General features: G+C 51.0%; 1 protein-coding gene across 1 annotated transcript in view; it reads right to left on the reverse strand.

Moving 5' to 3' along the window:
* The window catches only part of LOC308071680 (uncharacterized protein), a 133,498-nt gene that overhangs the window by 19,875 nt on the left and 87,307 nt on the right, over positions 1–26,316 (reverse strand). The window contains exon 5 of the mRNA XM_080407480.1: positions 1–26,316. This exon is cut by the window's left edge and continues 19,875 nt beyond it; it is cut by the window's right edge and continues 2,516 nt beyond it. The gene's annotated coding sequence lies outside the window, so the exon portion shown is untranslated.

Genomic DNA, 26,316 nt, shown 5'->3' on the forward strand with positions numbered 1-26,316 from the left:
AGCTCTTCTTCCCGGGAGGACTCTGTTAGCACAGTCCAACAACAGATCTTTATGTTTGCGTGTAGGATGTCTTCAAGGGGTGGAGGAGAAGGAAAGAAAAAGAGAAGAACCCCAGCATTACAATATTTGTGGTTAACTAAAACATTTTCTTCAGTCTTGAGAGTCTGAAAGAAAAACGCAAAGAACACAAACCTTTCAAAACAAAAAGTCTTTGCAAATTAGAAAAATCAGACCGTCCCCTTGAGCAATGTTAATGCAAAATCTTAGGACTGTTTCTGAATTCACACAAACATGCACATATATATACTTACACATATATGCATTCACCAATACGTACGAGACTGCACGCTGCTCTTACCCCATGGGAAGGTACCCAGTGAAATCCATCCAAATGAGAAGTCCTGGGTCCTCCCAGCCCACACTGGGGAAATGTGCTCCCACCCTCTGCTCGGGTCTCATCAGTGGAAGAGAAGGGGTCTGGAAATGGCAGTCCTGGCCGCAACAGGGTGATTTATATCACCAGCCAGAGCGGAGGGCAACCAAACCCCAGCCTGGGACCCCCAGGCTCACTCCTGCCAGAATAAGGAGGTCCCTGGCTGGGAGCTGCATCTATCCTCCTGGCTCAGAGATGTGCCCATGGCCCACAGACCCATCAGTCCTTTCCCAGCCACACCAGCAGCCAGGCACGTGCCCCCAGGAGTGTCCCCAGCCCCTCACAGCTGCCAGGGTTAGGGGGTGAGCATGCCGAGCTGCGGCTCCGGCGTTTGGTCAACGACTCCTGACCCATGTAGGTTATCGGTCTCATAAGCACCCAGCCTTGGTTTCCAAGTGCCAATCAGGCCTCTCCTTTGATCAGCGTTGTAATCAGATACAGCACTCCAGCATGGATTATTAAGTTTTAACAGTTGACACATCATTTCTGATACCATAATCTGGCAGCACTTTACAATAAGTGACAGGTCCTCACTAATTCCTTTTGTATTCACTGTAGCAACGTTAATCATGAGTGATGAACTTTGCGTATTCATATGGATGTAATAGGCAGTTCCCAAGGACTGAGACTGTAATTTAGCTTTAACCTAATGGGCACTGATTGTAACAATAAGTAATTATGTCAGCTAAATGCAGTGTTGATGGCAATTGATGACAGCAGCGAAAGCCACGACACCATTTTGGAACTAAGCTTAGAATAGTCATTTGTAAAGCCGTAACGGCCAAGACGAGGAACAATGTGTCCTCTCCTGTGTATCCTATCATCCAGCTACCTTCAGCCTGGTGAGGACAGTCCCAGCTGTGACAAACACGCTGTCAGCTCCCTGTTTTACTGGCTGGCAGATAACTTCAGGGTAGCCAAAAATCCAGCCTCCTAGATGGATGGGACCTGTGGTGCCTTGAAGCTCAGGTAAAAGGAGAGAGGCAACTCATCTGAAACGAGGTGTTGGGGTCAATTCCCTGGATAACCTTCAGGTCCTTTGGGCAAGCCACATCAGGTGACACCTGGCCAACATCTGGCTGTGTCACCTTTCTGCAGAGCAACGCTTGCTGCTCCCCACAGCTGCAGACCTTGGTTCTGTACCCAGCCAGCAAAGCAGGGACAGGCTGCAGAAGACGGGAGACCAGTGCTGAGCTCGGAGGCAGCTGAATTCAGCAGATCTACGATTAGGAAAACACAGGCCTGAGAAGCGTGCTCGATAACCTAAAACACAGCCTAAGTATGTCCATGCTCTTCTATTACCCAGAAGGGCTGGTGTGACCTCTTTTTTGGCTCGAGAGGAAAATGAGGATGGGATATTTTTAAGCCAGAATATCTGGATTTGAATCGCTTTCTTTAGAAAGGGCGAGTGTGGCAAAGTCGTAATAATAATTTTGTTAATGGCAGTAATAAGACTGTAAGTGCTGGTGTCATCTTGAAAAAGTGATTTGTGCTGCCAATAAGAATCTTGTTTCGCTGTAATCAATGTGGTCACAAATGCTTGGAAAACACAAACACAAAGTAGTTATAATGAGGTAGAAAGGGTGTCTTCAAGGAAACAGTTCTGGGGGGCTCCCGCAAGATGATGTCCCTACCCCTAGCAGCCTGGGAGGAAGAAGCCACCTCCCTTGACATTCGCAGGACCTTTGGGAAGCCAGCAGCGAGCACCTCTTTAAAAATACACAGTGGGGTTACTCAGGTGCTCTATTTACTTACTATTTTAATTAATTCCCTAAATGCAAAGCAATTTTTTTTTTTTTTTGGTTGTGGATAGATGAGTGAATGTAAGGGAGGTTGGACAAATGCCTCCTGGTGTTCTGTGAAGGTCGTGGCAGCCTTTTTAACTGGTCTTTAGCACGGCTACAGCCAAGGAGTCAGCTGTGGGCAGGCAGCTGCCTGCAGACCTTGCTTACCCTACGCATGGGAGCAGCCAGGGCAAGGGAAGGGCAACGCTGGACTCAAGGCTATAGTGTGATGCTTTTGGCACCACGGCTATGGAAGTCAAGAGTAAGATGGGTCCCTCCTGACCCCTGAAAGTCCCAGGGCTGTCAGCTTTCCCACGTGATGCAACTATTCCTAAGATCTTGGGGTTGGTTTAGAGGTCCTGGCCATGGTTTCTAGTAAATGGGGAGACCTAACTGGAGCTCGAGCTATGCAGAAAGCATCTTTCTTTAGTAAAACCCTTCTGTTCAGGGTGGCTGGGCTGTCACCACCTCAGTGCCGGTGAAAGCAGAGGTCTCAACCACCCTCCTCTGCATCCAGCTGCCTGCTCCCTCGGTCCCTATTTCTCTTCCCTGGGGTGACCATCCACACGCAATGCCAGAGCCCAGCTCAGGCCACACAGGACAAGGGCTCCTGGGGGAAGGCTGAAAGCACAGGCGATACAGTAGTCAGGTTGCACGATTGCACTTTAAAAGCTTAAAATCTACCTGGCAGAAAACAGCAGGGCAATGCTGTGCTTGCAGAGGCACGCACAAGGCAGGGAGCGGAGCCCTGGCAGCCTCAGCCCTAAGGACAGGCAGCCCGGCAGCACTTCCACTGGCTCAGGGAGTGGGAGCTGAGCTATGATGGCAGGAGCCAAGTTTTTCAGCAGAGCAGATGCGTCAGCAGGGTATTGATAGCCTCCTGGGATCCCAAGAGCTCCAAGGTTTGCACTTTTCAATGGACCATTTGTTGGATTTTGTCCCAGAGGTGGCCTTGCAGAAGGGGGGTGTCGGCAAGGACCACATGTTAGATGCCAGGCAGCCTCCCAGGGGGGAAGGTCCCACTGGTGGAGAAACCATCGGGGAAGATTTCCACATAAGACCTCACAGTGATCCTAAAGCACTGACATCTATCGCTCACCCTGGCACTAACTGATTGTCAGCCCACAGTGCTTGCCACAGAGAATGGTGACAGCGTAGCAAAAACCATGGGCATTTAAAGCAAGAAACATGCTCAATGCTTTCTCTTGATGACCAAGTTCAAAGCCAAAAATAGCTGCCCAAGTCCCTGATTGCAAGAGATTGGGTAAAATACCCAAGACAAAACTCTTACTGCTGAAAATGCGGTAGGGATGTGCAGCTACAGGCAAAAATGTCTCCCACTAATTGCAGATGTGCTTGTCAGGGGGACGCGTTGTCCCTGATGCTGTGCTACCAGCTGATCTGGAGCAAGCAGCAGCAACAGCCCTCACGAACGCAAGGCAGGCATCACATGCTGCCTCCCAGGAGTTGGGAAGATGAGAAGGGGGTGCTGCTAGCAGCAGATCAGCATGTTGATGATGGAAAAGACAACATTCCCCACCTTGCCAGCCAGCCCCAACACTGAAAAGGTCTTTCATCGCTATCATAATCACTACTGAAATACACTGCCCACACACAGCCACGAGACGAGGAGGCGAGAGGGGCAGGGGAAAATACACGAAGGACCCTTGAAAATAACAAAGTTGGAGAAAATCAGAGGAGCCGGATCAATGGGGAATGATGAGGAGAGCTGGACTCCAGCAGTGACATGAGGATCGGCACACCAGGAGTTGCAGTGTTGCTCCTGTTGCCATCATCTACATCTAACGTATGGTCCCTGCAGCAACCCTTCAGTTACTCCAGATGCACTTGGCTGGGATGCAGGTGCCTCTTCCCAAGTTAAAGCAAGACCAGCCCAGACCCTGCAGGAATCACAGGCTGCTGGCAGCTTGGTTGTGCCGTTCCTGCAGGGATCGAGAGGAGCCCTCGGCAGATGCAGAGCAGCAGCATTGTGCCCGGTCCTGCTGCTGGGGCACCGGCTGGCAGCAGCATTTGCAGCCGCCTCAGCAAGAAGCCAGCCACACCTGCAGCGGGCAGATTTACAGATGCATTTAAGCATCTCTAAAAGTGCATGCCGGCCCCCTTTGAGACAATACCTGCAGCCTGGTGCTTCTGAAAACACCCCTGGGGTCATCCCACAGCTCCTGCTGCCTGCCTGTGGCTGGTGCAAGCTGGCAGGGTGCTCCCAATTTACCACCTTACCCCAGCTGAGAACCAGTGTCCGTGATTGCAGAGCACACCCGCTGCTAGCAGGAATCAACACCTGGCAGGTCTGTCTCCGTCCGAAAGGTCTCAGTGCCCCAGCGTTTCCTCAGATGGCTGCAAACGCTCGTGGAGGGGGGACCCAATTACCACTCGTCACTGCCCCAGCACGGTCCAGGCATCAGGCCGATGTCAGAGCAAACCGTGACACAGTCGACGTGATGCCCAGCACTGCGGCGGGAGCAGGGGAGCGCGGGGTGATTGGCAGCCTGCGGCAAGCAGTGCCGAAAGCACGAGCCCTCCACAATTAGCCGTGCTGAAGCGTTTTCCCCCTCCCCATGTGAGGAAGGAGATGAGGTACAGCTCCTTGCCCAGGGAGGCATCCTCGGCGGTGCTGAGCAGTGGGCAGGATCCGTGCCCCAACCATGCTTTGGATGAGGGGCTGCCATGCGGGGAGTGGGCAGCACGGCGTGTGCCGGCGAGGTGAGCAGCAAATCCCGACTGGCAGCAGCCTCGGAGGCCAGCGCTAATGACACCGGCTTGTCACAAGCTGCACCGTCCCCCCTGCAGCAGATGTGACAGCCCCAAAGTAACCAGGTACCTGCTATGTCCCTGCTTCCTCTCACACAAAAGTGACAAGAGGGACAGGTAATAGAAGTGCAGGCCAATTCCTTGACAGAGATCTGATGGCTTCAGCCAGCTCAGGATGCGCATCCCTCCCTGCCGGCTTCATTCCTGATAAATAGCCACCCCAGCGGGAAGGGCGGCCAGCCAGAGCATGCTGCATACCCCCAGATGCTGGCAAGACAGCCCAACCCATCTCCTCACTTCCCTCCGGCTGGCCCACAGGCTCCCACTCCTGTACACTGAGAGGGGAAACTGAGGCACAGCTCAGCATCTCCTCCAAGCTACCCCCATTTCCACAGCTGTGCTCTCGGCCAGGCACAGGGAACCATCCTGGGAGCACTGACACAGCCCAATGCACCAAGGGAGGCAGTGAAAGCCTGGCTTAGGCATGTTTAGCGGTGTCTCCTGGCCACCCAGAAGTGTTCCTCCCAGGCAGTGTTCAACCAGCTAAAGCCCAGCCTTTCCCTTGCCACGAGCCCTCCTTGGTGCTCCTTTGCTGGCTGCAACCCCCTCATTTACTCCACAGCCCAAATTAGACCATAGAAAGCAGCTGTGGCAGTAACAACAAAACAAGAAAGCAGGATTAGCATCAAGTTGCCAGTGGCTTGGATGGGGCCGCTGGAGCAGCGCTGCTAGCACCTCACCGGTCGCTGCACAGCAGATGGTGCATGGGGATGGGTGACGGGTGGGCGATAGCACCAAGCCCAGCCGCGGCCAAGGGTCTTCGCTGCTCCCCGCTACCCAACCCTGCCCGCCCCAGCCTCATGCCATCGCCGTGATGCCGCGGCCCCTGTGCCCCAGCTGTACCATCCCTGCTCAACAAGGCTCGGTCTACACGTGTGCCCAACATACGGGAGCGCTCCTTCTTCCTGAGTTGGGTGGATCTGGGCAGTCACTGACCCATGACTGGAACTGATCTTCCCTTTTCCCACAGGACAAACCTCCCCTTCCGTTCCTCAAGCACCTGTAAACTCCAGTTAGTTTACAGCAGCAAACGCTTCTGCACCTCGCATTCGCATCTGCTCTCTCATTACTGACCTGAATTCTGCTTTCACAGCAAATTGGAGCAGTGGGCACAATTTTAGGCTAGCTCTAGGCTCTCTCATCCCTCTTTTACTCTGCATCTGCTCCAGCTTCCTTCCTGGGAAAGCTCGGAGGATTTCTGTTCTCCCACAGGTCTGTAGCAAACCATCATTTGGTACCAGGAGGAGAGAGCTGGTTTTCCATCACAGCATTGCATTGCTTCCGATTCTGTCACGAGCCCTGAACTTCTGCTCTTTTTCTTTAAACCTCAGGAGACACACATCATCTAGCCAAGGAAAGACTGCCTACCAAAAATTCAGCCTCTAAATGGCACATAAAAGGAAACACACGGTCCAAAGCTTTTGGGGGCCGAGAAAATTCCCCTACCAGGCTGCACCCCTGTGTGTCACAGCCCCATGGGTCACAGGAGGTGTCGCCTGGTGCTGCTGCCTAAGCCCCCGCCGTGCTGGGGGTCAATAAAGGACTTTAATCTCCCGCGCTGGAATTCACACAATAAGCTGGAAGTTAGAGCCAACGCGAAGGCAAAGCTTGTCGCTCTCACATAAAACCTCCTCCTCCCCACTTGTGCTTCCCTGCAGGACGTCTCCCAGCTGACAAACCTCTGGGCCAGCACAGACCCTGGTGAGATGACACCAGGTTTCCAGCAAGGGGGATGCTCTCCTAGCGCAGGGCAAGCAGCTGAAGTGCCGTCAGGAGAGACAAAGGCGCCTGGCAAACTTTGAGAAATGCCTCTCATTATTTACAGAATGACACAGGAAAACTTCAGACTGAAACAAGAAAGGCAATTAGTTTCCTGTACGGAAACAAAGAGACATCTGTGCCAAGTATGCTAACATATACACAAGGGGCAGGTATACAGTACATGAGGAATTTCTTCCAGCTGCAAATCCACCCCCAAATTCTCAAGTCAATCTTGAGTACTACGATGCTCAGCAATCCTCTTAAAACTGTCCAGATGCTTTAATAACTTAATTCTAATCTTCTCAGGCACCATTTTCCATTTAACTGCTGAAGCACTGGAATAGGACCGAGGGGTCAGGACTGAAGAGTCACAGTGGGGAATAAACAAGCCTGGTTTGGAAGTCCAAGAAGCCCAGGCCAGTTATGCCAGCCCCAAAGTCAGCATGGATTTTGCAGGGTGCACTGTGCATTGCCTGGGCTGAGGGATGGTGAGCAGGTTTATGCACCCCAAAGCATGCCCTGCCACCTGCCAGGTGCTTCAGCGGAGCTGAACTCAAGTGTGGACCTTGCAAAAAGGAATTGCTGAACTGTCACTGACAGCCTGGGCTGTTGAGCACTAGCTCTGGCTGGGTCAGATGCACCCGGACCCCACCAATAACAGCTTGGGTTTGTGCTAAAAATGCTAAAAAAACCCACGCTTGAGGCTTCATCCTCCAGACCTGCTCGATTAAGGCAACCTCTTTGCAGAGGGCTGAAGGTTTTGGACAGTGAGATTTGCCCCAGGAGGCTGGGGCAGCGCTGGGACAGGCTGCCTCGGGTGGCTGCTGGCTCTGCATCCTCAGAGGGTTGCAACATTCACCTGGACCAAGCCACGGCCAACCCGATGGGGACAGTCCCACTTCCAAGGAGAGTCTGTGCCAGAGACCTTCAGGGATCCTTTATGAACAACACTTCAATGAGTCTAAGTTGGGCTTTAAAAGCGGCTTACCTCCGTGCGGCGCTGGGCTGGCCTGACCCAGCCTGGCTGTGCACCACCTCCCACCCCCAGACACCAAAAGATTCCTCCAGACTTCCCGTCTCAGCCAGCTACCTTTTAGACAACAGCTTCTCAAGAATGTTTTAAACAGGGAAGGAAATTTTGGTGACACTTTAATACATAAAGTGCTTCTTATTTTCCTTGTGCCAAAGAGCGGTGCTTTCTAACACGCTTTCTGAGTTAACATCAGGTGTTAAACAGACACACGCGTTGTTTTAGCAGGAGCACACATTTTATAATAGGCTTTCTATCTAACAGCTTGATATAGCCCCTTCCATTAAGCATTTATTGCTAATGCATTGTAAAATGTAACGTGCTATATACGCTATTAAAGAATGAAGCTGCCACGTACTCACCCCTTAATAATGAAACACTTATGAACGGGAACCTTAGGTTAAAGAATTGTGAATTAAGTTTAATCTCCAAGAGATCATCTAGCACTCTACCAGTCTATTGTGGCACACTATCAGCAGGAGGGCTAGGACCCGAGTCCCCTGGGAAAGCACTCCTGGACTTTGGAGAAGACCTTAGTGAAAATGCTCCCCAAGAAAGAACCTGGCTAAATACCACCAGAGGGCTGGAGAACCAGCAGAGCTAGTTTGAGCTCTTCCTCAGAGGGACTCCCAGACAACCACATGTCCTGGTTATTGACTTTCTAATAATTCAATATAAACCACAGTCATTAGAAACCCTTTTAGATGAGATACATCTCCACCTAAGCATTATCATATTTTTTTCCTTAGTATTCAATAAAAAAAATAACATTTTAAAAAAATATATGGAGCAAACCCCCTTCCCCTGGCAAGTGGCAGGGTTGGGTTTATTCATACAATCTTTGCCTAGATAAGTGAGTCCTGGGCACAAGGAGCAATGACTTGATACTACAGGGTTCAGCCGCAAAGGCAAGCGGTGTCAGGGCTGTTCCTTTGGAAAGAGTAATTGTCTTGATCTCTTCCCTCCTGCTGGTCTCACCTTCCCAGGGATCTATTTATACACACGCTGATACACAGCAGGTCTTGCCTTTGTTCCTTTTCCATTCATGAATTGCTGAAAAAGCAAGCCCCACATCTCCAAAACCATTGCCCTGCAAACCCTAGAGCAGCATCTTGGATCAGCATAAGGCAGGAGACGGGCTTTTGGCTGATGCAAGAGATTCACCTTTTTCACACCCACCTGCCCCCTGCCATTCAGTGGTGATGGGACACCCAACTCCCACGTGTGTCCTTGAGGATTTGTATTTATTGGGGTGGGACTGACCTTAGGCTGGGTTGGGAGATGGTGTGTTCAGAGAGCTTGTTTGCAAGAGTAGCTGGGGATAACTCAGTTTCCATGAGGAAAGGCTGAGGAAGACTCTGGTCTTCAGTGGCACTTGCTCTAACCTGGCAAGCTCATGACTGCTGCGGTTTTGCCTGATGTCTTGAAATCAAAAACCACTGGCTTTTTCCAATGACATAGCTAAGTGACAAACCCAAGACCTCAGTGACGTCTCTAGGGCAAGACAAACGGCAAGGATGGTCTGGGTTTTGGTACCCAATTCAAGACACTTTTAAACAAAAACGCCTGGAACTCCCCCAAACAATCCCCAGGTTCCTGAAGAGGTTTCTATGCAGTGAGGAAGCCCAGTCCTGTGCCTGTTCACTTGCTCTCCACATTAGCAGTGGTTGTGTCAGTCGGAATTCAACATGAAAACACCCATGTGGTACTTGGGGAGAGCTTCAGCACATGGTGACGGTTGGTTGTGTTAGGCTTCCCCCTGCCCAGCCAGCCCTCACGAACCTAAGATGTGCCACCTGAGGACAATCTGCATTTGGGAGGGAAGAGCAAGGAGGGGCATCCATGTGGCTTCCATAAAGCCACAACGGCAGCACTGAAGACACAGCAGCACAGACTTCAGGAACAAATCATGTACCTTGAGAGGTTGGTGTGGTTTCTGGTTGTGTCCTCTGATGCCACAGGGACACCCAAGGGCTCACACACAGGGACGGCCACAGCTCATGAGGGAGATCCCAGCTGGTGTCCTCCACCTCTCTGGGAGCAGCTCACTGCCATGCTCACCAAGGTTCTCCTGGGCCCAGCAGCATCAGGAGTACTTCAGTTACACGCACGTGTTCATCGGCTGTGGTTAAACAAGGCACCTAAATATACACAGAGGCAGAACACACTGGAGAGAGATGGAGAGGATGAACCCTCTCATCACCTGCAAAATCTCTTCACAGACTGCAAACGTTTAAAAGAAGAGACCTCCACAGCTGATGCACCTTGTCCTGGCAGTAAGATTAAAAAAATAATAATAAAAAACAAATACAGAGGTTCCCCCAGGCACACTCTCCTCTTTAGGTGATGTATTTTTTAAACTTCTTCCAAGTTTTTTTTCAAATGAAGAGGGAAGAAGTTCAGCTCAGGCTGACATACCAGTGCTCTCAACACTCACGGCAGGGAGCTCCGAGAGGATCACTCCTCTTGGCCTGCCAGACCCTTCGTGGGCACGGAGGACTCCAAAGAACCTCCCTGGACATAGCTGCCCAAGCCCAGATAGGTGACAGGTCTTGGTGAGCGCACCGCAGTGTTGCCATCCGCCCCCCCATGACTATCGCTTTTCTTTTCCATGCCCGTGGTTCCCTTTGTGTTTACGATAACAGAGGGATGCTTTATTGCATTTCGCCCGGCCCGCTGCCATGGCAACCAGCAGTTGCTGCGCGCTGTAAAAATAACCCTCCTTCTTTGATAGATTTCACTTGAGTGAAAATAACCCTTAAAAATAGGTTGAAATTTCCATACTACTCTTCCAGGAGGTTCCACGGAGGCAAGGATGAATTGCAGGATCTGCTGATGGGACTCCGGTGCTACCCTGGCACGGAGCTCTCACAGAGGAGCCCATTAGGGTGCCTTTTGGGAGCCACCACTAGCCAGTCCCCCTGGGTTATGGTGATGCTGATGACATGGGAAAAGGACCTGCCTACCACTGATGTGACCTACCACGGGACCTTGATGTGGCCCATGGTGCAGTTTCCACGTGGCCACATCAATGGATGGACCAGCAGATGTGGTGGCTCTCCAGGGATTCTAAGGATTTCTAGCAAAGAGAAGTGGTGTTCCCTCAGTGCCTGCTATGGGGGCCTGGCTGAGATAAAGGTCAGCTTTATCTTCTCAGCTCCTGTGCACCATGACCTCAAAAAAAGGCTTTTGCCTTCTCCAAGGGTCAGGGATCCTTTGCTAGAAGCTGGTGCTCTCCATCAGCACATAAGCATTTCACAGCTGGCCATCACCGGGAAGCTTCACCATGGGTTTCCATTGAACAGATGGGAGCAGGTGAACAGCCAGTGTGAATTTCTCCCCAAAACAAAACTCCGCTCACACCCAGGAGAGCTGTACTGGCCATGTCCTCTCAGGCCTCGTGCTCAGGCTTTCAGGGGCAGCAATGCAGCGAGACTCACAGACACAGCATGTGGCTGATGCTACGGGAGGTTGGAGTCTCCCTCCTTTGCTTCAGAGCATGTGTACTGGTCCCAGCCAGCAGAAAGATATTCAGCACGTTGCTCTGGAGCAATGAGGGCGTTGCTCTTGCACTGGCTTTTGACTCATCCTCACCAGGAAGGTCTTTTTTTCTTTTTTGGCTCATTTCTTTCCTTTTTGTTCTCCCAACCATTCAACTCTTCTTCCTCCAAATAAAAGCCAATTCACATTTTAGAGGTGGCCCCCGATTCCTCCCATGAGTTTAGGTGAGTCGAACCATAAGAAGTGGAGTAATGAGATTATGATTAAAAGCACACCTTGATAGTGGGGCATCCATCAAGCTGTCATAGAAATCGTATCTCGGAGGCTGCTCTCATCAATCTGACCTTTCAATTATTACCCAGAGTTCATGACTCTAAGTGTATATAATTCCTACCTCAAATCCGAGAATATACGCCTTTGTTTTTTTGGCTTGCCTTGTGCACAGCTGTGCGAGGTCTCCTTCACCAGTGCATCAGCAACACTTTGCAAAGCCAATTAACTTAAAATAGCTCTTCTATCACCCAAAATATTGGGAAAAAGATCAAGACACCACTGGGGCACCAGAAGAAGGCTGTTTGAAGTTTTTATCAATGTCTTTTTGGCTTTTTCTCAGCTTTTTAAAGCCAGTGACCCCTAAGGTTAACTGCAGTAGTGTGCACAGCCCACACCCTTCTATGGCTCGTGTCCCCACAGAGAGGCAAGGCTGCTCCCACCGTGCTACAGCATGTCTCCAGCAACAGGGAAGGCCCCTCCAACCCAACCAGGACAAGCCTACCCAGGCATCAGCACAGATGAGATTTTTCTACCCAAAAAATACTGAAAAAAGCCTCCTTTTTGTGAGCTACACCCCAGCCAACATGGTATTTCAGGAGTAGAATAGAGCCTAATTCCATTTTTCATTGGCACCACTAGAAGGATTCCTCCCCATTTCTCTAGAACCAGAGCACCACTCACCCCCAGCCAGCTCCATGCATCCCACCCCACCATCTGTCCAGTTTTGGGGCTCTCAGGCTGAAATAAGACACAATTTGCTTGGCGCCAGCCTGGCACCTTGCTGGATCCGAGTGAGTTTCCATAGGGCACAGGGTTACCAAGCAATGAAATCCTGCCTGAATCTTAGTTGTACCCTAACACATGTAGGACATCAGAGTGTGCCCAGTGCTTGGGAACAGTGCATCCTCCCGCTCCCTGCCAGCTCCACGAGCAGAAGAACAAGAGCAACCCGGCTCCTTGTAGCACAGGAATAAGTTGTTCCTAGACTGAATAAAACAAAGAAAGACATTTGTTTTATATTTTTCCTTCAAAGGAACCATGTATTTTTTATAAAAGAGTAAACTTCTCTGCTACCTAGTGACTTTTCACAAACAAATAAAAAAACAACAACAACAACAACAAAACAAAAAAAAAAAAAAACAACCAAAAAAAAAAAAAAAACCACCACAACAGGTATGTTGCTGGAGAAAAGAAACCCCTGCTTGGCAGAGGAAGACAGGGGAAGCAGAAATGCCTTGACTTGGGATCTTTGATAAATCCAGCCCTGAAGGCATTTTGCTGGTATTTGTAGTGTTGTAGGGTCTGCACAGCCTCCGATCATAGCTTTCTCATACAAATAAGTAAGAGTTTTAAAACCACATAGATGTGGTGCTTAGGGACGTGGTTTAGTGGTGGACTTGGCAGTCCTGGGTTAATGGTCGGATTTGGTGATCTTAGAGGTCGTTTCCAACCTAAATGACTCTATCCTGAATGCAAGATCCTTTGCAAAAATCCCTGCACTTCTCAGGTGACTGAAATTGTGGGAATCTCCAAAAAAAAGAGCCTCAAAAACAACCCAGAGATTTCTAGTGTGACCCTCAATTCTGCAGCAAAGGTGTTCAGGTGAGGTCAAGCAAGACCAGAAGAGATTCTGGGAGTCAGACTTTCTCAAAAGATGGAGCAGCTTTCAGAAGTGACCCTGAGGCCAACAGGACATAAGGACATTTGTCTGATGACACCTGCCAATCCACGCAGCCCTTCACAGAGAAGCTGAAGGTGAATATCTGCTCCCCTGCCACAGGACAAACCTCCCTCCATCGCGGCCCTGCCCCGCTGGCATCACTGCAGACTTGTCTCAAAGCCACTGTCACTATTAGCAAACAAGACGCCTTCTGCAGGGAGAAAACACTTAAGCAATACTTCAGGCACAATTCTGCTTTAAAAGCCTTTTTAAATGAAAGATTAAAGGTAAGCAGGAATGCATCTCCAGTGCCCAACTCAGTGGTGGGTGAGGAGTCATCTTCAACTTCAAGACAGGCACAGGACAAGAACATACCAGCCGTGCAGCCATCACAGTCTCTTTTTTGATACAACCTATGTCACCAGTCTCGTATTCTGCACTGAAAAGCTCTAAGCACTATCCCACCAATTCCAGTTTAAAAGCCTCCATAGCGTGGATTTCCCAAAAGCCAACCAAGAAATTTCATCTAGCTGAGGGGCCCCTGCACCATGCCGCTCAGCGTGAGCCTGGAGGGGCTGCGCCCAGCTCTCACGGTCCAGCTCCTTGTGCCTTGCAAACCTCAGCCCCTTTGGGACTAGTTCCATCCTGCTCCTGGAAGTCCAGTGCAGGTTCCCCTCTGTCCAAGGAATGGGTCATTCAGTCACACACACCATTGTCCTTTCCCTCCTCTCTGGTAGCCACATAAAACCAGCAGTCTGGAGGCCATGAAATCTGCATTGTAGCCACAGGTTGCTCCCTCACAGCCTGGCCTCCCCATGTCTCTTGTGCCAGAAACATCGTTAAGGTCCTGATGACAGCACCAGCTGGAGCACCTCTGCCATGAAAAGGAGACAAAACCTGCAAAAGCGCCACTGCCATTTTCCCATTCTCCCTCTGCTGTTTTTCCCAGACCAAACCTTCACTCTCAGGAACAGAGTCTCTCCTGTCTTAGAGAAAGCCATCTCATTTACATCTTCATAATATCCCAAAAGGAAGAAGCTAATTACCGTTCTCACCTGTGGCTGCTATATGAAACGAGCTGATGGGCTCATGCATGCATCTGAGCAGGCATCGTCCACCTCATCCAACAAAAAACTTGTCGCTGGCCAAAGGCAGCCCCTTTGGCAGTGGCCAAGGGTGGGGGTGAGAGGCCACGAGTTACGCTGCTACCGAGAGGAAGGGTCTCTCTTTCACAGGAGCAAAGGGGCTGGCACGCTCCCGTTTCACCTCAGCGCAACCAAAAAGATGCTTAATGCCTCCCTTAAGGTGGTAACCACAGTTGAGCTATGCTGTGCAGGAAGGCTCTAATCCTGTGCTAATTTATTTTATCAAATTAAAAAGACGAGCATCCATGGAACACCAGAGACCTCCTGTTCTCAGGGTCCCAGCAGAAAGCTGCATGATCCCTTTGTAAAGAGGGTTGGGGGGTTGTTGTTTTTCTTCTTTTTTGCCAAGAATATAAAATTAATAAAACAGGATTAAGGGAGATATGGTTTTAATCAATTCCTTAATCCCAGAGAATAATTAATGAGAGCAATGCACCACTTGGCTCGACTCTCCCCACATTTGAATAATAAATAGCATCCACCAAAGGAAAAAAAAAAAAAAAGGAGGAAAAGGGAGCAAGAAGAAGGTTGAGCAGTAAATTCTTGATACAAAGAGCTTTTGCCATATGTATGCGTGCACAGCTTTCTGGTCTTGGATCCAGAAAATGTAGAACAGAAAAAAGCAGAGCCCAGTTCTGGCCACACACAGATGTGTTTAAGCCAAGATTTACGGGAATCTCCACACGTTTAAGAAACAGAATACCACCGTAAGTCTAGATAAATGGCCTGCATTAGGCCCCGCATGCTAACGTCAGCCAAGACTGACACGGGTACTGTGATCCCACAGCAAAGTGCCATCCTCAGCCAGAGCCACTTGCATAAAATACACTAACTTGCACTCCTGCAACTCACCCTCGTGCTCCCGACCGCCCCGTGTGCCAAAGGCAGGTCTGGTCTACTACCGAAGAAGCTCTGTAAAGGTGCTGCATATGGGGTTTAGGGCACTGAACTTGAACCACCTAATAGTTGTCTAAGTGTATGCTTCTCTGTAGGGTCTTCTAGTCAGTGGAGCAAGGGTATCTGGGGTCCCCCAACTTAGGCACTTATTTTTAGGTGGAAGGAACCATCTTTTGTCCCACAGATGGACAAGGAACCCTCTGAGAGTTAATGCTTAAGTTTGCTCATGTCCCTACTGCCTTGTCTTGGAGATAGAACACGCCTTCCCAGGGCTTACTCCAAGAATTCCCAGTGATCATGATGTCTCACAAGTATCTCCAGCTCCTGGACACAGCTCACCTATAGACCAAGCAGAAGTCCCTGCCCGAGGAGTTTTTCATCCCAACATGCAGAAAAAGCGTTACCACCTGAGAGAAATACAGCTTCTCAACGTATGGTCTCATCACCTTTTCTTAAGCTTCTTGACTCAAAGGGGAACCAAGGATGCTCCTTGAGGAGTCATTTTTTAACTGATACAGAGATACCAATGGTGGACCTATGACAGGCTTCCATACAACATCACCTTGACCCAGCCATGACCAAGGCAGCCCATGTTTGGGGGTAGAATGCCCTGGATTGTAAAAGAGCATCTTAGCTTTGGAGGCCCACAGCAGCTGACCAGGCAGGAGGTCAGAGGCTTAAGGAGGAACATCTGAATAAACATGGCCTCATCCCTGCCTGCAGCCCTTGTTAAGGCAGGGCTTTGCTTTGAACTCTTTCCTGATGAAATGATTAATGAATGTCATGCAGACCTCTTCCTTCCTCTGCCTTCACCTGCCACACAGAGCAATACCAAATGAGGTGATCATGACAAACACAGCTCTAATTCTTTATTAATATTAATCAGAGGCAACCTTTCCATTGACACCAGAACCTGAGCGTGTGTTGGCAGGGAGGGAATAACACCGCGGCAGTGACATTTCTTGGGTAGGTGATTTTTTTTTATTTTTTATTTTTTTTATCCTGTACCTTCCCTTCCCCCTCACCTTTAATATGAGTGAGCGATACCTTGTACAAACAGAGGAAGGAAGAAGCTGATTAAATAGCAGAGTTGGAGCATAATGAAAGAAAAAGCCCATTGCAAACATGTGCTGATTGTTTTAAACTGGAGGCACCGGGAGCTGGATTTCAGGTGATACCGTGGTGGCTCCTCTCATAATCCCGGCTAAGGCGGCATTATGGCTTTCGAGCTCAGAGCGAATTTTATCCAGTCCCCGCTGGCAGGGAAAGAGGCTTAGGCTGGATAGCAAACCTTAGCCCCATCTTGAGCCAACACCGGAGCAAGGCCAGGAGAACCACAAAGCCGCAGCTCCCCTTAGCCGAAAGGGGCCCTTGCCTCGTGCCGCCGCACCGAAGCAGAAATATTATGAGTAGCAGCATGGAGTAGCAGTATGCACACCTCTGTCTCACCTCCAGGTACTCATCGACACCCATACTTGCCGCTCACGTGTGGCCTGGCTTGAGAGGTGAAGGCAGAGATGAGGGTCTTGTGTGCTTTTCTCAGGTCACCTGCAAAATTTGCACCTTCCCGCAGCAGCTGGAGGTGGGTTCACACGAGCACCCACCTCTTGGGATCTGCATTTAGTGAACAAGCATAAGGTTTGCAGGGTGAGGAGAGCTGGTCTGGGGAGAAGCCATTCAGTCCATAAGGAACAGAGACCACCACGTGCCTCTCACTACCCTGGGGGAGCCGGGCCACCTTCCTCTGGCTGGGAGGATGACCACTGAGCAGGGGCAGGAGCCCCGGGCAGGCAGGACCTGCAGGCTTCCTTCGCTGCCCGGTTGTTGATTTTCCAGGTTTCCCCATCCTAACGACCACAGGACTGCAGGGAGATTTGTGCAGAGAGAAGGCCCAGGTTCTCAGCTGAGTGCAACTTCTCTCTCTCTCTCTCTCTCTGTCTCTTAAAACAAATAGATTTTCATTGAAATCAACATATCTTTCTGAATTGAATAGGTTTTCATGGGGACAATAAATTTCTTCAAAACAATGCATTTTTATTACAACATATTTTTGTTCAAACCAATACTTTTTGACAACCAGATATTAATGACCAGGCCAAAGCTATAAATTTGCCTCAAACTATGTGTTTTCTCATGGAAGGAAATAATTTTCTCATACAAATACATTTTTATTTGAATCAATCCTCTTTTTTCCACCCCCCAAAATCAGATGTATTTCTGGGTGGGAAGCAGGAAAGCTGCGTACCCAGGAAAGCCCCTTCATTTCAAGAGGGATCGAGAACTTGAGGGCTGTCTCACTCCTACCCTCCCAAGCCCAGAAGCTCCACAGGTCACTTGAAGCTTAAACATAAACTCTGGTTTTGCTATTGCCAGCATAACTAGACCACTGCCTGGGTTCTGGTAGGTTCTACCGAAACGTAGCTTAGATCTCGCTCCCCTTGCTTTGCTGTTTGAGATCGTGTTTGCTCCGGTTAAATAATCCTCACTTGTATTTCTTTCTGCATACCCAGCACCTGCTGACTGCAATGCAGGACTAACCCTCCCCGCGTGTCCCCTGGGCAGACCCTTGGGTCAGCGATGGACAGGACCCCTGGGTCTCCCCACCAGCCCTTAGCAAGGTCTAAGCCTCTTCCCCAGGGAGCTGGGCAGGGAAGAGCGGGTCTCAGCCTCCCTGTTGCATGGACAAACCACGCAGGGGATGCCCCGCTGTGCACCCCCGGGTGTCTCAGACATCATCCCAAATGCAGCTTGTCCAGCCCTGGGAGCGATCCTGGGATGGGGGCTAGCACAGGTGGAGGTTGTCCAGAGAATCTGCATGCAGGGCAATGCAGAAAATGGGTTTGCCAGGGGCGAGGGCACTTCGAAGGGCCAGAGAGGGAGGGCTGCCAGGGCAGGGGTCCCTACGCAGGGCAGAGGTGCTCAGACAGGGCAGCCCGTGCCAGCTGCAGCTCACAGGGGTCCATACGGACCCACTGGTGGCCAAGGGCCCCTGTGGCAACACAAGCACTGCCACTGCAACTCGCTCAGCTCACCTGGGCATGTCCGGCTGCAGGTACTGGGCTGGCTGGTGTCGAGCTGGTTCAGGTTCACGTGTCAGGAGCAGAAATCACAGCCAAGCTCAGAGGGCCCTTTCCTTCGTAGATCATCACCATCGCCTTTGAAGGAAGCATCGGGTTGTTCTTGGATTTGGGAGACAGTTTCATGTGTGGTAGCTGCTGCAAGCCACCGTGGACACGCACAGGGGACAGGCACGTATCTGTTTAGTCCCACATCTTTCCTTGTAACCTCTCCAACTTCCTTGAACTCTATGTGAGGGGCCTGAGCCCGCCGGGACAGCCCTAGTACACCAGGGATGCTGCTCCTGCATGGCCCCAGCAGAGCTCATCCCTCAACCAAAGCACAAAACATCAAACTAATTTCAGCCAGAGAGATGTAGCTCCAGCACCCGGCCCGGAGAGGGGCAGGAGGAACAGGAACAAGGGGCTGGCAGCAGGGCTGAGTTTGCTGGAATTGCGAAGGCTTTGGCTGCTACTTTTGCTACTGATTGAAAGCCAAAGCAGGAGCAAACCTCTTATCTCCCCCGTTTCCCCAGCTGACTGTCCATATCACACACAGCTCCCCACTTCACCAGCTCCCCACACTCGCACAGCCCTGAGCCCAAATCAAGAAAAATCATTTTTTTGTAGCAAGTAGCTGCGTGCAACTGCTTCAAGCCCCATTTCCAAGCTTGGGCCTGGGTCAGAGCCCGGGGATCCCGGGGCACTTTGAACATCAGGGGCTGACAAGGGTTCATTTCCCATGGCCCCCGTTGGCCACTCTTTGTTGAGCTTCCCCAGTCCATGTAAACATGCTAATTGCTTGGGCTCAGCACAGGGCTGGATGCCGCACTGTTTGTTTTCCATTGAATAGGATTAGGGATTCTGACAACAATGATTAATCGCCGTGCTGCAGACGGCTGACGAGCCCGGGGAAGGCGTCCTCTCCGAGCGGAGAGCACGAACAATCTCTGCCAAGCAGCTGCTGCTGACTTCTATCTAACCCTCTACATCTTGCTCTTTATCTTCCCCCTTCCCCCAAAATGTCTCATGTTCACCAAGCCAATCCCAGGCTGCCTGGGGGGCAGGGGGAGAGGCGGCCTGGGTGCCCCAGAAGTGATGAGCTCAGCCCCTGTGATGCTCTGTCCTCTGTGCCACTTCCCTACATCAGCTCATACCCTGCATCCCATGCTGCCAAGACCCTCCCGACAAGCTGTAACGCCTCAGCCAGCCCTTCTCAGCCTTCATCCTGATGGCCATGATGATTCACACAATTTTTCCAGCTCCCATCGCCCTGGCGTTGGGGCACAGTAACATCTCTGTTGGCACTCAGCAGCCACGTCCCCTCATCAAGCTCCACAAGGCCACTAAGTGCCCCACCAGTGTTTGAGCCCACGGACTGACGTGTACATAGAGGACCTGAGCCCCCAAGAGGGGACAGCCAAGGCAGCCCCACTCACAGTGCGAAATATCAACCCCTCAACTTTCTGCACTCGCAGGCACGGAGGGTCACGCCAGGGGACCCACGCCCTGCAGATAAGCCCAACGCTCCCACTTCCCAGCTGTAAGAGCTGGATGTGCAGTGTTCCCGCATCGCCAAGCTGCCCTGTGCACGCCAGCAGCCCATCTCTACAAACACAACTAGGGCACTGGTGAGGCCACCCAGCCCAAGAGGGACCATGTTCAGGCACTAAGGTCTGAAGGAGCTGTGTTCCACACGGCAGCTCCCAGTCATCTATTTGGGGTGCTGTTAAATTGCCAAACACAGCTCCAGCATCCCTTCTGCTCACTGTGCCGGCCGCTCCGCTAACTGCAGCCCTTTCCCTCCTGCACAGCACCCGGGCACACAAGCATCCCTTTGCCCGCAAAAATGCATCCACCTTTCAGTGTCACACCAAGGCTCCTCTTGCACTTGGCCCTGCCCACCCTCCCACAGGCAGCCAGAGTTAAAGGTGCCCCGCAAAGGGCACGGGCACCCAGCACTGGCCCCCCAGGTACCTTCAAAGTCCAAAGGACCACCAGGGACCTGGAGCAAGGCAGAGAAGAGCAATGGGAGCACTGAACGCTTTTGCCACCTCCACCCTCCACTCGTGGCTTCAGCGTCTCCCCTGTGCTCCCGTTTTACCCAGCAGCAGGCGAAGGGATGGTGAGGAAGAGGAGGAGGGCTGGAGAAAGCAGCCTTGCAGGAGGCAAAGCATGCCCTCAAAAAGTTGCAACCTTTGAGATTACCTCTTCTCCTGACCTTGCAGAAGAAGTGCTGGAGGCAAATCCACCCATCTCTGCCGGTGCCTTGTGTGACATACTGTCACTCAGACAAGCGACGTTCTTAATGGGTTTGTGGGAAAGGCCTGGCCTGCCTTTCCATCTGTACCTTCTGCCGGCTCCCCTCTCCAGCACTGCCTCCCCATACGACATTCCCTTGAATTATTTAGACTGGTAAATCTTCCTGCATCTCACATCTTTAGTCCATCTGTTAGCCGGGGCTTTGCCTTTATAGGAACTGTCCTTTATGCATGCCGGCATCTGTCAACAGTACACTTGCCTCTTTTATTCATGATCTTCCGTGGGAGATGGTACAAGCTGCAGAAATGCCTCATTTCTGGTATGCATTTCATTTTAATGGAAGATTACATGACTGGGGCCCATTTTATTACTTCTTGCCCTGCACATTCATCCATCACGAGCCCCATTTGCTGAGCCTGCACTGGGACGGCAGCCATCAGCCTGCTCATGTCGGATTCCTCCCGTGCCGCTTTCTCCTCCCCTTCGGGATGGGGAGGAAACGCATTGCGTTCGAGGAGGGGAAGGTTAGCAAAGGGGAAGCAATCCGCCGCCGGGTCTCAGAGTTAAGCCAGAGCCGTGGCTGAGCCAAACAGGTTCTGGGAAACAGGCCCGGGAATCCAACAGATCTCACCCCGACACGTGTCCCCTGCACCCGCGTTCACCTTCACACGGTCTCTTTCCCACCCACGCCACCGGCAGGTATTGGGGCACAGCTGTCCGGTACACCAGGGCTCTTTGGAAAGACCCCACACCCCCAAATAAACAGACATACGCTCCTTAGTTCCCCCCCTCCAGCCATTCACGGTTCCCTACACAACCCGCTCCTGCCGCGCGCGCGCGCACACACACACACACACACACACACGCAGCACTGGGAGCAACATAAATAAGATCAATGTGAACCAGCAGTGGTAATTAAACTGCCGGTGGTATTTGCAGTCTCTCTCTCTTGTAAGGAAGGTTGCATTGCAATTAGTGAAAACATTTTGGACTGGGAACAGTGCCAGTTTGCTCTGTCCTTTCTTTCAACTCCCACAGAAACTCGAGGACCCCTGATTATCCTCCAGACTGCAAAAATAAAACCCCAGTAAAAACACTCTGCTTCTACGCCGCGTTTCCCCACATCCAGGGCTTGCTGTGCCAGGAGGCAGCACGGGGGTCAGAGGGGCCAGAGGTGGAGGTGACCTCTTCAGAGACATGGCGACCTTCTGCCAGCCCACAGTCCTCGGACATCACAAGACACAGGTTGCTATTTTAACCCAGCAAATGTGTCTGTCCTCAAAAATCCCAGCCGCAAGACCCTTCCTCAAGGGCAACTGCATGACCATCTTGTTCACGTGAGAGGGTTGTACTGTTTCCACTAAAGATGTTCTCTGAAAGCAGGTTAGGTCAGCCCTGCGGTCTGATCAGGATTGAACAACAGCTCTAGCTGAACTTGGATAGGAAATCGGTCTAAGATGAAGTAATGCAAGCCAGTCTCCAGCTGAGGCTCCAAGTCAGACCTTGGGGGGCTTCAAAGCATAGAAAACCTGAACCATAAGCGTCATGGTTGGCTGAGATGCCCGTTCTGGCTGGGAAGGGAGAGTGAGCAGGGTTTAGATGACAAGAAGTCCTGTGCAAAAGTCAGTATTTTTCTGCAACTTGTATCAGTACATACTAAAAAAATGAGCAAAAAATTGCTATGAATAACGTGCTAACTACCACAACAGAAATTCAGAGGGAGAGAACCCAGACATGTCTGGAGAAGAAACACTTAAGACAACTGTCTCCAAACTGAACGGGATGAGCTGGAAGAGGCTGATCAGCTCCCGCAGATGGGGGACAAGCCCTCACCGGCAGCTGCCCCTACGTGCACTCACGGCGCTTTGGAGTCAGTGGAGAAACCTGCGAGAGAGCGCTACTCACCCAACAGCCCAGAGGAAGCAATACCACGTGTGTCACATACGGCAAGAGAAACCAGCAAGAACCTGGGCAAGCAGCTAGAGCAGAGGCTAAGGGAAGCAGAGCAAACACGCTCAGATACGTTTCATGAGGCTGCTTAGCTAAATGGTCACCATAATTTTAATTTAATATTCAAAACAACCTTAACTCTGTCCCTATTTTCCATCCAGCACCCCCCTCTAGTAGATATTCTCCATATTGTAACTAGTCCACCTTGATGGCATAACTCAGCAATTTCCTTTCAGGAATCAATGAGAACAAATGAAAATTTAATACATTCTCCAGACAACCCAACTCCCTTCTCTCCCCCATGGTAAATAAATAATGTGCTAGTCAAATGATGGATGGAGTGCTCGGAGATCAGTGGCCAAGCGCTATTAGGGGCTGGGGAGGTCGGTGAAGTGGAGATGTGGTCTAGCACAGGATGAGGTGGTGGCCGTGGGTGATTTGAGCACATAAAGAAGCCAGGAGTGAGACGGGAGGCACAGGGAGGTTTCTGGTTGATGCAGGAAGGGGACATGGAGCAGGCTGGGCACTCTCATTATGGATTGCTGCATGGGGGGCTACTTGGTTTCTCTACCACAGACAAGGCTGGATCCAAAGCCTAGTGCTGTCAATGAGAGAAAACAAATTAAACTCCTTTTGTCTTCAGCAGGACCAGGAGATGTTGCTTGATGAGGCAGGTAGATGTGAGATTTTGACCTGTCTGCCAGGAAGCGGATGGAGGAGGCAGAGGATGGTCTGAGGGATCTTCAGCCTGCACAGGAGACGGACAATCGAGTGCAGCTGCACCACAGGTCTGTCGGAGCAAGCAGGGAAGGGGTGTGAAAACGTGAGTCCGGAGCTAAAGCACTAGGGAGGGGGGACCTGGCCACAACCGCAGCTGGACAGGAAGGACCTGAAGCTTCTTGCTTGCTCCCCAGCCTGGGTGATCTTGCACAACCTGTGTTCTGGCACACGTGGTTGTTAAGGAATTATATTTCACCTCCAAGGAAATGGGGAGGGTTTGCCTTTTTCCTTTTGCCTGTGAGATGGGTTCCTGGGGCTTCCCCAGGACACGGCCAGGTGGGGTCAAGGCAGGGCTCTGGAAGACAGAGCTGGGATGCACTAGAAGAACCCGCTGGAGAAACAACTGTCAGGCTGCAGCTCATGAAGCAGATGGTGGCCAGGGAAGATGGTGGTTGCCAGGGACATGAACCTGGGCCAGAGCTCCCCGTCTTCACCAGGACAAGCAGTTGCATTCATTAGCCTGTGTTGATCCTTATACCTTCAAACCCAGGTTTGGGGCTTAGGTCTAGGAGCACGAGGGAGAGCTGCTGGCCCCATTCCTCACTGCCAGACACTGAACTAACACCATGTCTGTGCCTCCCAGATGCTGGGTCCCAGCTGGTACATATGGTCCTGACCGCATCCCCCTCTCCCGCACCACATAGCTCTGGCTTTTGATCCTGTCGAACTTGAGGATGCACAAACAACAGTGCCTGCTCCGCCTAGTCCCACAGCTCTGCTTATCTGCTGAGCTGACTGTGTTTCTCCTTATCTCTGGGGAGAGCCTCTGTGTAAATATTGCTGTAAATTCTTTGGCTTCCCTTCCAAGTAGCACTGCTCTTTAATGCCTTCCTTGTAAGACCTGCTTGCCCTACCCCAAGCCATTAGCTGTAACAGGACGTTAATAAGGAGGGGGTTTGGTATCTCTCAGGGATGTTGACCTCTTTCACTAGAAGCAAGGCACCCATTACAGAGCAATGATAAATCACAAGCCTTCCACTCCTTCCCCAGCAGGCACTTCTTTGCATGCATAAACACACACGAGAGGCGCACACACACTCCCTGCATTAACTCTGGCAAGACCCAAAAGCCCTGCCAAGCCAATGCATATGGGACCTCTCCCAACCCATCCCCATCAGCTTTCCCCCACCTCCGTGCACCCGCAAAGCACAAGGCATCCTCCAGCCTCTGGGTCCTGGTGTGGTCCTTGCATCCTTTGTGTGCATCTTGGCTACATCCACGCGTGGGTCCCAGACCGATGAGCCAAAGTGTCGGCACTTGAAACCATGGTACTGCCAGAGACACCACAGATGCTCACGCAGAACCAGGTGGACACCTGATGGGCCAGGGCAGGACAAAGAGTTCACCACTGTGCTTCCTCTGGGGTGGCTCGGCAGTTGGATCCCCATCACCTCCGTCAGCCACGCCAACCACTCCAAGCCCTATGAGACAGAGCACAGACCCTACACAAAGCTTTCCTAAGCAGGCAGCATTTCTCCAGACAGCCCATTTTCCATTCTTCTGAGGAGCTGTTGTGTTTAACGTTGAGTGCAAACGTTGCCAGTTGAGCTGAACCAGCAAGGAAGACATGGCAGGCCCCGTAATCCAGGTATAAACCCACAGAGGGAACGAGACATCAGCAGGGACCTCTGGAGGTCACCAGACCTGGGCTACCACCTTCCCTGTCCCCAAGCACTCTGCTCTATCTGAACTATTCCCAGACTTACAACTACAGACCGGCAAAAAGACTTAAGAGACACTAAGCCTTCAGAAATTTTCCTGACATTCTTTAACACACATTTTCCCACCGTGATAATCAGTTCCTCCATTCCACTTTTTTGGGTTTTTTTGACATAAAATCAAAAATACACTTGGAGACCTTGCTGGCTTGAGCCTTCAGATTCAGATTTCAGTAGCTGACAACCATGTTGTTTTCAGTGCTGCTATTTAAGCAAGAAAAAAGAAAAAAAAAAAAAAACAAACACCAAAAGCAAAAAAATTTGGCTGAAAATTGACATGTTCTGAGAAAAATTCTGCTCTGGCAGAAAAGAAAAAAAACAATGCCTGTTTGACAGAGAATTGCTTTTGACAGCAAACTATTGACCAGGTCTAACAAGCGGGCTCGGACCTGTTAGAGAAGGAGCATGGGTTTCCTCATCCATCCCGCCCGTAGCACGGGAGTGTTGAGTCAAGCTGGCCGCTGTCTGCATTAACAGCCAATTTGCTTTCAGCCCTTCGTGGCAGAGCTGGAGAGCATCCGAGCGCCACGCACATCCTCGCCCGGGGGTCGTGCTCCTGTGCAGCAGTTCGAGCAGGGGAATGGAGCATCTTCCCGGCATGCCCTCCTTCGAGCTCGTAAACAGCCGCCTCCTCTCGCAGCCATCTCTGCTCATCCTTTAATTACGTTAAGGGAAGATTTCTGCTGAGTCCAGCACAAAGCTGGATGCATGGCGGCGCGGGGAGAAGCAGGGGCTCCTCGTGGTCTTGACCCTGCTCACCCCGTCCTGACGCTCTGCTTCCATTTCCCTGGTCTGACAACAGCGCTCTTCACCCTCTTGGGGAGAAGCCACACGCTGTTGCTATCATCTGTTTGGAGTTAAATACTAATGCACCCTCACAACATTTTTTTTCTTTTTCTGCTTAATTTAAACAACTAAATTTAAAAAGCCTCAAACCATCACCAGCTGATTCAGAGCAACAAGTCTGATCATAGCAGATTTCTGATGATTGAATGAAGGGTTGGACCCAGACTGCTGGGGATGGATGGAGAAATCCTCTCCATTTCTGCCCTGCTGCCATGTGCCCAAGCACAGCTGTTTCCCCTGCTGGTGCTCTATGTTGGACTCGACTGCTGCATTTAAAACTTCGCTTTTTCGTACTCACCTCCTTCCTGCCAGCTCAAGGGCTCTCGCTCCCTGGGGCTGTCATTAATCGGTTGTGATCAGAGGTCGGCTATAACCCTTTCACAGCAGC

Source organism: Falco punctatus (genome assembly GCF_963210335.1).
Source record: "Falco punctatus genome assembly, chromosome: 11".
Lineage (NCBI taxonomy): Eukaryota > Metazoa > Chordata > Aves > Falconiformes > Falconidae > Falco > Falco punctatus.